This window comes from Cetorhinus maximus, chromosome 11 (assembly GCF_964194155.1).
Source record: "Cetorhinus maximus chromosome 11, sCetMax3.hap1.1, whole genome shotgun sequence".
NCBI classification, from domain to species: domain Eukaryota; kingdom Metazoa; phylum Chordata; class Chondrichthyes; order Lamniformes; family Cetorhinidae; genus Cetorhinus; species Cetorhinus maximus.
The window spans coordinates 10169325-10181349 of record NC_135889.1 but is presented as its reverse complement, the minus strand read 5'-3'; the positions used below and the strand labels follow the sequence as shown (position 1 = coordinate 10181349).

Genomic DNA, 12025 nt, shown 5'->3' with positions numbered 1-12025 from the left:
GTCTGAAGGCTTTGATGTATTGGAAGATAGGCTAGGTTTGAAATGTTAAGTAAGTAGACATAGGTGTGAAGGGTACATTTGCATTTTGAAATAAACCAGACTAGATTGTTTTCAAAGGAGGGGTGAAATGTGTCACCTAGCCAGGTGAAGTTCAGAAACAGTGGGCTGAATCCCCCAGTTGGCATGCGGGGGCGGGCCCTACACGCCAACGCGTAAAATGATGCGCGATGATGTCGGGTGTGCTTCCCAACAACATTGCGCGTCATCTCATCGTTTCATTTGGCGGGCACGCGCCGGCCGAATTGTCAATGGCCTATTAAGGCCATTAAAAAAGTAATTAAACTTGTTAAGAAGGCTGCCTGTCCAACCTTAAAGATGGTTGGCAGTCAAAGTGCCTAAGCAGCCTTTGCGATTTTCAGGAAACCTCTTCCATGGGCAGGATGAGGTTTCCTGAATCTTTTATAAAATAAATGAATAAATTTTCCTAACTTCACAAACATGTCCTACCTCTTGTGACACTGTCACATGATGGGACATGTTTAAATAAATTTTTACTTTATTTATTACAAAGTTTTCTAATCCATTCAACCTCCCTGAGGCAGCTCCATGCCTCAGGGAAATTGTTGCAGTGCAGGCCCCGACTCTCCCTCATCCCCCCACCTGCACGAGTAGCGCTGAGCGCTACTGGCCACGCATTACGCTGGGCGGGCCTTAATTGGCCTGCCCACGTAAAATGGCGGCGCACAGCTGATCATGTGCGGCGATCGGCTCTGTGCCCGCTCCTGCCCAGCCCACCCGTCATAGGAAAAAGTCTCCTGAGTGTGTTTGTTTTTCCCAAAGATTACTGGTAAAATTGGTACTATGGGAGATTTTTATTATCAGAGAGGTAAAGTCCAAAGACATAGTGAAAAAGTGGGAATTTGCATTCAAAGGGAAAAATATGTATAAAGGAGCAAAGGTTGTGTGTAAGAGAAGGCATTCTAAGATGTAAACAAGTGAGAAAAGCCTTCAGCATCCAAGCCTCAAGCTGCTGTCTACAAAGAACTGAAGTTAAGAAATTTCACTTTGAATTGGATTATTCAGGGTATCGTGGTCCTTGGCCTGGATCTTTTAAAATCTATGTGTCTTACTTTTGCCTTAATGAAAGAGTAACTGGGAGTTAGATTAACTCAGGGATTTAGAACTTATCATAGTAATTTATGTATTTAAAATCGTTTCTTCCATTAATGAAGGTTTAATTTAGTTGTGCAAGAAACCTATAAGACTTGGTGGTCTTATTACTACTGAATTCAAGGCACGCATCTTGAAATTTATACAAACTGCAAAACAGTTGCGGCAGTTGTTTCAAGTTTCCCTTTGGGATCTGAGAAGTTCAGCATTTACCATCAGCTGTGCTATGACAAAGTTGGAGGCTTTTTGTGGGATATATTTGAGATTCCTTGATTAGTTTGGAGTTGGTGAATCTTAAGGTTACAAGTATGAGAAGCACTTTGAATTCCGGAGTTGGTGTGAGGTTATTTTTAAGTGGTGAGACTGCAATATGGCTTTGGAAGTTGCCAAGACTTGTTTGGGAGTTGAAGTTATAACTTTGGCTGGTTTACAAAAGATAACTAAAGTTAAGTTAATGGAATTGGTGGGTGAATTACAATTGGGGTTACCTGCAGGGGTGAATAAGCAGTTATAATTGAAGGTATAGCACAGCATTTAAAGTTGGAAGTGATACCTGGCACTAATGAATCACAGCTGGAGGTAGCAAGACTTCAGTTAGAAATGAAGAAGCTTGAACTTGAACAAGCAAAGAAAATGAAAAAACTTGACCTACAGGCAGCAAAGAAAAAGGAAGAGCATTTCAAAGGAAGCAGGCATTAAGGCAGGAGAGAGAAATAAAACAAGAAAGGGAACTAGAAATGGTGAGGTTAGTCCATCTTAAAATCCAGGCAGTTAAAAAACAGATGCCAGTAGGTGCAGAAGGACTTATTTCCAGACCAGAACCCACTGGGTAGATATTTAAATTTGTTCAAGTTCTTCCAAAGTTTGAGGAAAGAGATGTTGAAGCATTCTTTATTTCATTTGAGAAGATAGCTCAGCAGATGAAATGGCCACAGGAAAACTGGACATTGTTGTTACAAGAGAGGTTGGTGGGTAGAGCATATGAGGTTTATGCTTCACTGTCAGAAGAAATGTTGGTAAACTATGATGTGGTGAAAAAGGGTATTTTGAGTGCATATGGATTGGCTCCTGAGGCATACAGGCTGAAATTTAGGAGTATGAGAAAACAGCCTGGGCAAACTTATATAGAGTTTAAAAGAGTAAAACAAAGTAATTTTGATCGGTGGATATGAACATTAAAAATAGAGACAACATATGCAGCTCTTAGAGAAATAATTCTTTTGGAAGAATTTAAAGATTCAATTCCTTCGGTAGTGAGAACTCATGTGGAGGAACAGAGGCTTGAAACAATAAGACAAGCAGCAGAGATAGCTGATGACTATGAGTTAGTTCATAGAGCTAACCCTTCTTTTCATCACTCTTTTAAATCAGAAGAAGATAGAAAGTGGGACGGTGGAAGGAAGGTGGGTAGTCAGGGAAGAGAAGGAGTAGCTGGAAATTCTCAGAAAGTTTTTTCTCAGAATAAAAAGGAAGGTGCTGAGGGTAAAAGTGACATTTGAAAATTGAGGCATTTTAATTGTAATAATTGGACATACAAAATCTGTGTGTTGGAAATTTCAGGGGAAATCTGTTGTAATTATAGGGGTGCAAAAAAGTACTGGAAGTAAAAGTACTGTGGGCTCTGAGGTTCAGGCACAGGAAAAATCTGTGGTTTGTGTACAGGTAAAACAAGAAGAATCAGTGATAGGAAAGAAGTGGGAATGTGTTCACAATTTACCCAAGAGAATCCTGAGTAGCAGGTTGCAGAAATGTTTAAAGATTTTGTGTGTGAAGGGAAAGTCTTTCAATGTGTGCAGAGTGGAGTAGGTAAAGATGTTAAAATCTTAAGCGACACAGGGGCTAGTCAATCCTTAATGTTGTGGGATAGTGACATTTGTTGTTCAGAAGGAGTATTGCAGGTACAGATGATAATAAGTGGGGTTCATGGAGATGCTAAACCTATTCCATTGCGGAAGACAAATTTAAAGAGTAAGTGGAAAACAGGTGAGGTGATTGTTGGATTAGTGGAAAAATTGCCCATTGCAGGGCTCCAATTTATTTTGGGTAATAAGATAGCTGGATCACAGATGTGGGTGATGCCTATGGTACTTGAGTAGCCTGTAGAAGCATTTTCAACAGAAGCATTGCAGAGAGAGCATCTTGATTGTTTCAAGATTGTAAGATAACGAGACCGCAGGCTCATAGGTTAAAACAAGAAGAACAGGAAGTTCAAAGGCAGGCAGAAGGTGTGTAAATCCAATTAGCTGACACTGTGTTTGATAAGGTTGTTCAGGAAGAAAGACTGGAAGACAATTCAGCTGAAGTGTTTAACTCAAGACGATTAGTGGAATTACAGAAAAAGTATTTGCAAATACAACATTTATATCAGACAGCTTACTCAGAAACAGAGGCAAAATGTATTCCAGAATGTTATTACCTTAAGGGTAATGTTTTGATGAGAATATGGAGGGCTTAATATGCTTCAGCAAAAGAAAACTGGAGAGAGGTGCATCAGATTGTAAAACCATTTGGATATAGAAATGAGATTCTGAGGATAGCTCATGAAATTCCAATGGGGAGACATTTCAGAATTAGAAAGACGCAGGCAAAGATACAAAAACATTTTTATTGGCCTGGATTGCATATGGATGTAATCAAATTTGTAGAACATTGTCACACAGGTCAGGTGATAGGGAAACCACAAGCAGTGATTAAGCCGGCACCTTTAATTCCCATTCCAGCATTTGAAGAACATTTTACTAAGGTCGTGATTGATTGTGTAAGATCCCTCCCTAAGACAAAAAGTAGAAATCAGTACTTATTGACAATAGTGGATGTGTCTACCAGGTTCCCTAAAGCAATACTTTAAAGAAATATTACAACAAAAAAAATTGTGGAAGAATTAACTAAATCTTTTCACAAGATATGGTTTACCAAAAGAAATACAACCAAATCGGGGTTCAAATTTCATGTCACAGCTGTTTAAGGAAGTAAAGAATAGCTTGAGGATAAAACAATTTAAGCCAACAGCTTACCATTCTGAATCACAAGGGGCTTTGGAAAGATGGCATCAAACTCTAAAAACTATGATGAAGGTGTATAGTCAGGATTATCCACAGCATTGGGATGAGGAATTCCATTCTTGTTATTTGCTATTATGGATGCTCCTAATGCATTGACTGGTTTTAGTCATTTTGAACTAATTTATGGTCATGAGGTAAGGGGACCACTGAAATTGATTCATGAGAAATTGGTGGGTCAAAATTCAGAAACTACTCTCTTGGATTATGTATCAAATTTCAGAGAGAGATTAGACAGAGCATATGAGTTGGCTAGGTAGCATTTAAAGATATCACAGCAAGTGATGAAAGTGAAAGCAAACAGGAAAGCTACAGCTCGTAGTTTTGTTGCTGCAGAGAAAGTGGTGGTTCTGTTACCAGTACTGGGTGACTCATTAAAGGCAAGATTTAGTGGGCCTTACAGGATTGAAAAGAAGCTGTGTGAAGTAAATTATTTAATAAATACTCCAGATAGAAGAATGAAGCAGAGGGTGTGTCATGTAAATATGCTTAAAAAGTACTTTGACAGGGAAGAGGACCAAAAGCAGGTATTAGTGGAGGTAGATAATGAGAGAGAAGTAGAAATGCAGGATTCTGAAATTGATTTTCCTCTCATCAAACTGGATAATGAGGGGATACTTGAAAATTTAAAAGTGACAAAGTGATTTGAAGATTGCAGTCACACAAATCTATTTGTGGAAATAGGTTGGGGAGGACAAATTTAGCTATACATGATGTATGTGCAGAAGTTTCATCTTCGCTAAGGCAACACCCTTATAGATTAAATCTGGCAAAATTATCACAAGTACAGAAACAAATCGAATTCAAGCTTCAAAGTGATATCATTGAGTCTAGTTGCAGTAACTGGAGTTTGCCTATTGTGCTGGTACCGAAACTAGATGGAACACAGAAACTGTGTGTGGACTAGCAAAAGGTGAATGCAGTGACAAGAGCAGATTCATATCCTATACCACGGTTGAAAGATTGTATTGAGAAAGTTGGACAATCAAAATGTATTATAAAGATTGACTTGCTAAAAGGATATTGGCAAGTACCGTTATTGGAGAGAGCAAAGGAGATATCAGCTTTTGTGACACCAGATGGACTATATCAGTTTAAAGTCATGCCATTTGGTATGAAATATGCACTGACAAACAAAGCAATTGCAGGTCTGAGCAATCCTGCTGTTTATATTGATGACTTGATAGTTTTCAGTCAGACATGGAATGAGCATTTACAACATCTGGAAGAATTATTTGCTCAATTACAAGAAGTTAATTCGGTGGTGAACTTGGTTAAAAGTGAATTTGCAAAAGCACAAGTTATGTATCCAGGCCATATATTGGACATGGTAAGGTAGCTCCGAGAGATGTGAAAGTCAAGGCTATCATGGATTTCCCCGTGCCTACAACAAAATGAGAAGTTTAGAGATTTTTGAGCATGAGTGGGTTTTATTGGAAATTTGTACCAAATTTTAGCAGTGTGGTTGCTCCATTGACTGAACTATTAAAAAAGAGCAAGAAGTTTCAATGGACACAGGAGTGTTAGAAGGCATTTGACAGTTTGAAAACTGTATTAACTACGTCACCAGTTTTGGCTGTACCCAATTACACCAAGTTGGCCTCTGACGCAAGCGATATAGGCATTTAGGTCGTACTGTTAGAAGAAGATGACACTGAAGCTGAAAACCCGATAGGGTGTTTCTCACAGAAGTTGAATGCATCACAGAGAAGATATTCAACAATCGAAAAGGAGACTTTGGGTTTGGTGTTAGCATTGCAGTATTTTGAGATATATGTTGCAAACAATTCATCAGAAGCAGTTGTTTATACAGACCACAATCCTTTAAAGCTTCTGGACAAATTTAGAGACATGTGGCAGGATGAGAAGATCTGATGGCAGATGCTTTGTCAAGAGATTGAACCTTAAAGGGAAAATTGGACATTTGAAAACCTGGACACTGGACTAGAATGATTTCTGTTGATACCAAGGATTTGTGTATATATTGTTATGTTAATGCATGCATCTGGTAATGTAACAGTGTAATAAGTATAGGAGGTAATGTAAGATGAGTTCAGAAAATGAAGCTGTCTTTTTAAATTATGATGGCTAATTTTTTAATAAGGAGGGGGATGTCAGGAAGGTATAATAATTCTCATAATATTATTGGAATTTATTGTAAAGCGGAGTAATAGTGGGGTCTGTGTGTTTGTGTGTGTGTGTGACTGAATTGAATTAAAGCGGCTGGTCTGAAGGCTTTGATGTATCAGAAGATAAGCTAGGTTTGAAATGTTAAGTAAGTAGACATAGGTATAAAGGGAACATTTGCATTTTTAAATAAACCAGACTAGATTGATTTCAAAGAAGGGGTGAAATATGTCACCTAGCCAGGTGAAGTTCAGAAACAGTGTGTTTATTTTTCCCAAAGATTACTAGTAGAATTGGTACTATGAGAGATTTTTATTGTCAGAGAGGTGAACCTTAGTGCAATTCTGGGAAAATTCCACCCTATGAGTCTTACTTTTGCCTTAACGAAAGTGTAACTGGGAGTTAGATGAACTAGGGGATTTAGAAGTTATCATAGTCGTAGTTTGCAGATATACGTATGTATTTAAAATAATTTCTTCTATTAAGAAAGGTTTAATTTAATTGTGTAAGAAATCTATAAGACTTGATGGTCTTATTACTACTGAATTCAAGGCGTGCATCTTGAAATTTATACAAATTGCAATACAGTTGTGGCAAGTTTCCCTTTGAGATTTGAGCAGCTCAGCATTTACCAGTGCCATAACAATACGCAGCCACGCTTCTTGGGTAAGGTCAAAGTTCCTGGCCTTTCATTCTGGAATGCGGACATCTCAGTTAATGGCCATCTCACAAGCTTTAAGCACGGGCGCCAGTGTTACGGTCCTATCAAACAAAGAACCGTGGCTGAGAGGCCTCTGGCAACGAACAACAAACACAACACTCTATGGGCCCGGAGGAATCTGACTTCCAGTCATAGGCATGATTCTGGAACTATTAAGGTATGGCAGAAAACAAGTCTTCAAGCTGAGCTACATAATCTGTAACCAGTCTTTTCCTGTCTAGAGCAGAGATGTCTGTGTCGAGCTGAATCTCCTCAGGATGGCAGAAGATGTCAAAACAACCTCTCTCATAAATTATACAGAACTGCAAGTTCCCAAGAGCTCCAACAAGAAAGATTCTCTTGACTGGGACTTCAGCTCTGAATTGTCTTCTCTCTTTGCAGAGCAGGTTTATCCACTTTTGTTACAAGTGCCAGGAGCCCGTCATTGGTCACACCAGCCAACCACTCAGATGGTTACCACAACACCTCAAGTAGATGAGTCAAGAGAGGAACCAGCAACAAGAAGACCCTCAACTTCCGGCTCTGACTCCAGTTGGAGAGAGAAATCCTGAGATCACAGAGCAGACACTGCAATCCCCAGCCAGCATGACAGGGCCACAAACGATGCTGGAACCAAATAGCAGCCATCCACTGATGACAGCACATGACACAACCAAACACAAAGGTGAGTTTACAACCAAGTCATGTCCTCACAACAGGAAGAGCCATCTTTAATCCCAGCATGCGTCACAGCAAGCCGCACAAAGAAAGAAGAAAAAAAAAACACTATAGAGATGAGCCTAGAGTTCATAAACCCCATAAAGAGCGGAATAAATCAACCACCATCTATCACAACAATTAGGGAGTTAACAAAGAGTGATTCAATGCCAAAGGATGGAAAAAGAGGATGAAAAGATACCCAGATGCCAGAACAAACTCCAATTCAACAAAGTTTACCTGCAGCGACAGATTCTGCCACTGCTCTAAAAGTAGTGAGAACAAGGTGTGGGAGGGTTATATGGTCTCCAGACGACTTGAATCTATGAAGTCAGAGACTTGAGGTGGGGAGACGGGATGGTAAGACTGGAGGCGGTGAAGAAGGAGGGTTGGTAACATAAAGGGTTAATGTGGGACTGAGTACAGAACTGTACACACAGTGATGTAAGACAACACATGACCTGCAGTAGGGGTCAATGTAGTGTTGGACAGAGCCATGTGTAGAAGCAAGCATGGAGACAGCTCCTAGCTTGGACTTTTACTGTACCTATGTATATAGTTTCTAGTAGTTAATAAATACTTACCCCTGAACTACCTAAGAGAATGATTACCTTAATAAGACCTACCAAACTATGCCCAACACCTTACAACATCTGTGTCCTCCCTGTGTTTGTATGTACATCCCTCTGTATGTGTCTATGTGCCCTCTCTGTGGATGTGGGTGTGTCTGTCTGACTCTCTTTGTCTGTGTGTGTGTGTGTGTGTGTGTGTGTGTGTATGTTAATGTTGAATTTGTGTTACACTAGAATACATACTTTAAGCTGGTAATTGAGCACAAATGTCCCTAATTGGGGAAGGATTAGGAAATCATTGCAAGAGAATATAAACCAGTTCACTCTGGGTGTCTGGGAGGAACTGGGAGAGTCTGTAACTTGACTTCCCTATCTTGGTAATAAACCTGTTCTAAGGTACAGGCTAGCTGCAGACTCATTATTCCTCAACATACAATTATTGGAATTACTATGGTAGCAGAGGATGAACATTAAGCTTTGGCGATTGGTTGCTGAATGAGAAGATTTTTGTCTCTATCCTCTGAGAGAAAAAGAAACATACTGCTGCTGGCAAACTCAGTTACAGAATGGCAGAAGGATGATGCAAAATCTCAGGCTTTGACTATCCACTGATTTTTTTTTCTGGAAGTGGAACAATATCAGCGATGGAACAATGAAATCAGGATGTGGACACAGGTTACTTTGTTACCCTGAAAGAAGCAAGGTATGACTTTGGCTTTGTCATTACCTGCAAACAGTAAGATTAGGAATGAAGGTTTTTCAGAATTGCACGTGGTTGACTTGGACTCCAAAGAGGAATGGACACTTCTATCACACTTTGGATAAGTTTTACAAAAAAGATGATTTATTAGAAGCATATGAAGCTTGGTCAACCTTTGATAGATTTAAGAAAACCGACAATCAGTCCATGGAGGAATATATTATGGCCTTTGGTAAGTGGTGTAAGAGACTGAAAAAGTTTAACCTTGACATCCCGGAGTCTGTATTGGGATTTAAGTTCCTCAGTTGTGCACACATTTCTCAAGTCAATAGACCTTTGGTGTTCACTGGGGTTGAATTCCATGGGAAAGACTCTCCTTGATCAAATGGCTAAATAATGTTTTGGGGAAAACAGTCAATTCCACTTGCTCTCCTATCAAATACAGGCAACTCTGCAGTAAAGCAAAGCATGGAGGATTCCATTGTGGCTGAATTTCGAGATGGACAGAATAATAACCGCAGATTCCAGTACAAAGACAGGGTCGCTGATAGGCAGTCTGACTGTGGTCGCACCTTTAGCCAATTTGAGAGTTGAGACAAAAAGCGGATCTGGACAGCGACCATAGGCATTTGAACCCGAGAAATAACGGGGAATGGTTAATTGGTTTTATTGGTGTGATTCCAAGTGTCATTACGCAACGAACTGACTGCAGCGAAAGAATCTGGTTTTTGAAATAATGCATGAACAGATCATTCCGAGTCTGAAAATGATAACGGTGACCATCATGAAGGAATTGCTTTGGTCACTGGGTGTTTGAATCCGGTGATGAGTATTTTGATGGCTGATTCATTCAACTGTGCAGTGTTGTATGGTGGTTACGCTTCCACAGTGTGTGGGGTGGATTGGCTTAACTGCAGTTAAGGAGTTTCTCAATGAGGCAGATCGGCGGAAGGTTAAGGAGTATGGAAGCTCTGCCTGCTTTAGGTTTGGGGATGATAACACACTAACATCTTCCAAAAGAGTAGTCCTCACTTGCAAGTTAGCTGGGATCAGTCTCTTCATCAGTACTGATGTGGTCTCCAGTGACATACCTCTATTGTTGGGTAGATCTTTGGTTGAAACAAGCACAGATGAAGCTAGACATAGAGAATGACAGAGCGATTGTGTTTGGGGAAAGTGTGGATCTACAGTTTACTCGGTCAGGCCATTACTGCCTGCCATTGAAGGAGCCAGATATTTCTCATCAAAGAGTTCAAGCAGCCTTTTAAACTTCTGAGGATAAAAATTTGGTGGATAAGAAGATTATTTGGAAGTTGCATAGACAATTTGCACATCCAGCACCACAAAAGCTGAAAGCCCTGCTGCGGGATGCTGGAGTGGTTGATAAAGAATACGACAACTGTATTGAACAAGTCAGAGCTCAATGTGACATTTGTGTTAAATATTGAAGGACACCTTCAGTCTGCCGCTGACCAGGGAATTTATTGATGTAGTGACAATGGAGTTAAAAGTAAGGGACACTTTGTAGATATGGTGACCAGGTTTAGTCTGTCTATGGTAATAAATGGCAAGGATAAACAAACCATTGTAGACAAGGACATGGAGAAATGGGTTAGCACCAGATTAGGAACACCAACTAAATTATTGACGGATAACGGAGGGCCATTTGCGAATGATTAATTTCAGGACGTGTGAAAATTTGAATATCATAGTGATGCATACTGCGGCTGAGGGCCCGTTGGCAATGATTTATGTGAGAGGAATCATGCAGTGATAGACAACATGCTACATAAGATACTGACCAAACAAATGGATTTCAAGTTGCAAATGGCATTGGCATGGGCATTACATGGAAAGAATTCTTTACAAATAATTGAGGGGTACAGTCCATAGCAGTTGGCGTATGGAAGGAATCCGGAGTTACCTTCAGTGCTGTCTGATGCTTCCCCTACTCTAGAAGGAACTACCATTAGCTCTATTTTCTCTGTTCACTTGAATGCCTTACATGCAAGCAGGAAAGCTTTTATCAAGGCTGAAGTTTAAGAAATAATAAAAAGAGCATTGCGACATTGCATAAGACCATCTGAGGTAGATTTTACTTCAGGTGATCTGGTTTGTTATAACAGAGAGAGGCAAAGGGAATGGAAAGGCTCAGGGAAAGTTATAGGGTGTGAGAGGAAAACTGTGATTATTCAACTTGAGAATCAATCTTCACAGGTCATCAGAATGAATTATGATTTGGCAGATACTGACAAGGTGATTGAAGATGACAAAGCACAATGTGCATCTCATACTCATATATTGAGCAGGACAGAACCAGAGGAACAAAATATCATAGATCAAGCATTAGATATTGGTAGAAAATCTGATTGTGATGAACAGGAAAGGGCTATTTTGTCCAGAGGTCAACTGCCCAAAGTGGGTTCCTGGGTATCGTACTGTCCAGAAGGATTGGATAACTGGAGGGATGCAACAATAGTGGGACGGGCAGGAAGATCTATTGGAAATTATAAGAATTGGCTGAATATCCAGGATGATGGACAAGCAGTGAAGGCCATAGACTGGGAGAATGGAGTACGAGAATGGAAAACATGGAAGTATAGCTCGAGTTACAGTAATGGGTCGGGTGATGAATCCCGAGTGAGGAAGTGTTCACGTACAGTGGATAGGGCCTCAGACAGGGGATCTAACAATAACATCCTGGGAGACTTCAACAAGCAAGTAGGGGTTACAGTCTGACTAGATGACAAAGTAGAATGGAGAATGCAGAACCATCATGACACAATAGTAGAAGTCCTCAAGACCGAGAGGTTTTTGTAACAACCAACAAATTAGGGGACAAAACTATACGGGAAGCTAAACAGAGGGAGTTGGGCAGTTGGAGGGAGTTTGCTGTGTATTCAGAGGTCCCAAATAGGGGTCATCCAGCATTATCACAAAGGCAGGTCTGCACGATGATGGTTCTACCGGATGGAACCTA

At 40.2% G+C, this 12025-nt stretch overlaps 1 protein-coding gene across 1 annotated transcript in view; it reads right to left on the bottom strand.

Moving 5' to 3' along the window:
* Positions 1 to 12025, bottom strand: part of LOC144686957 (uncharacterized) — a 41643-nt gene that overhangs the window by 7035 nt on the left and 22583 nt on the right. The window lies entirely within an intron of this gene.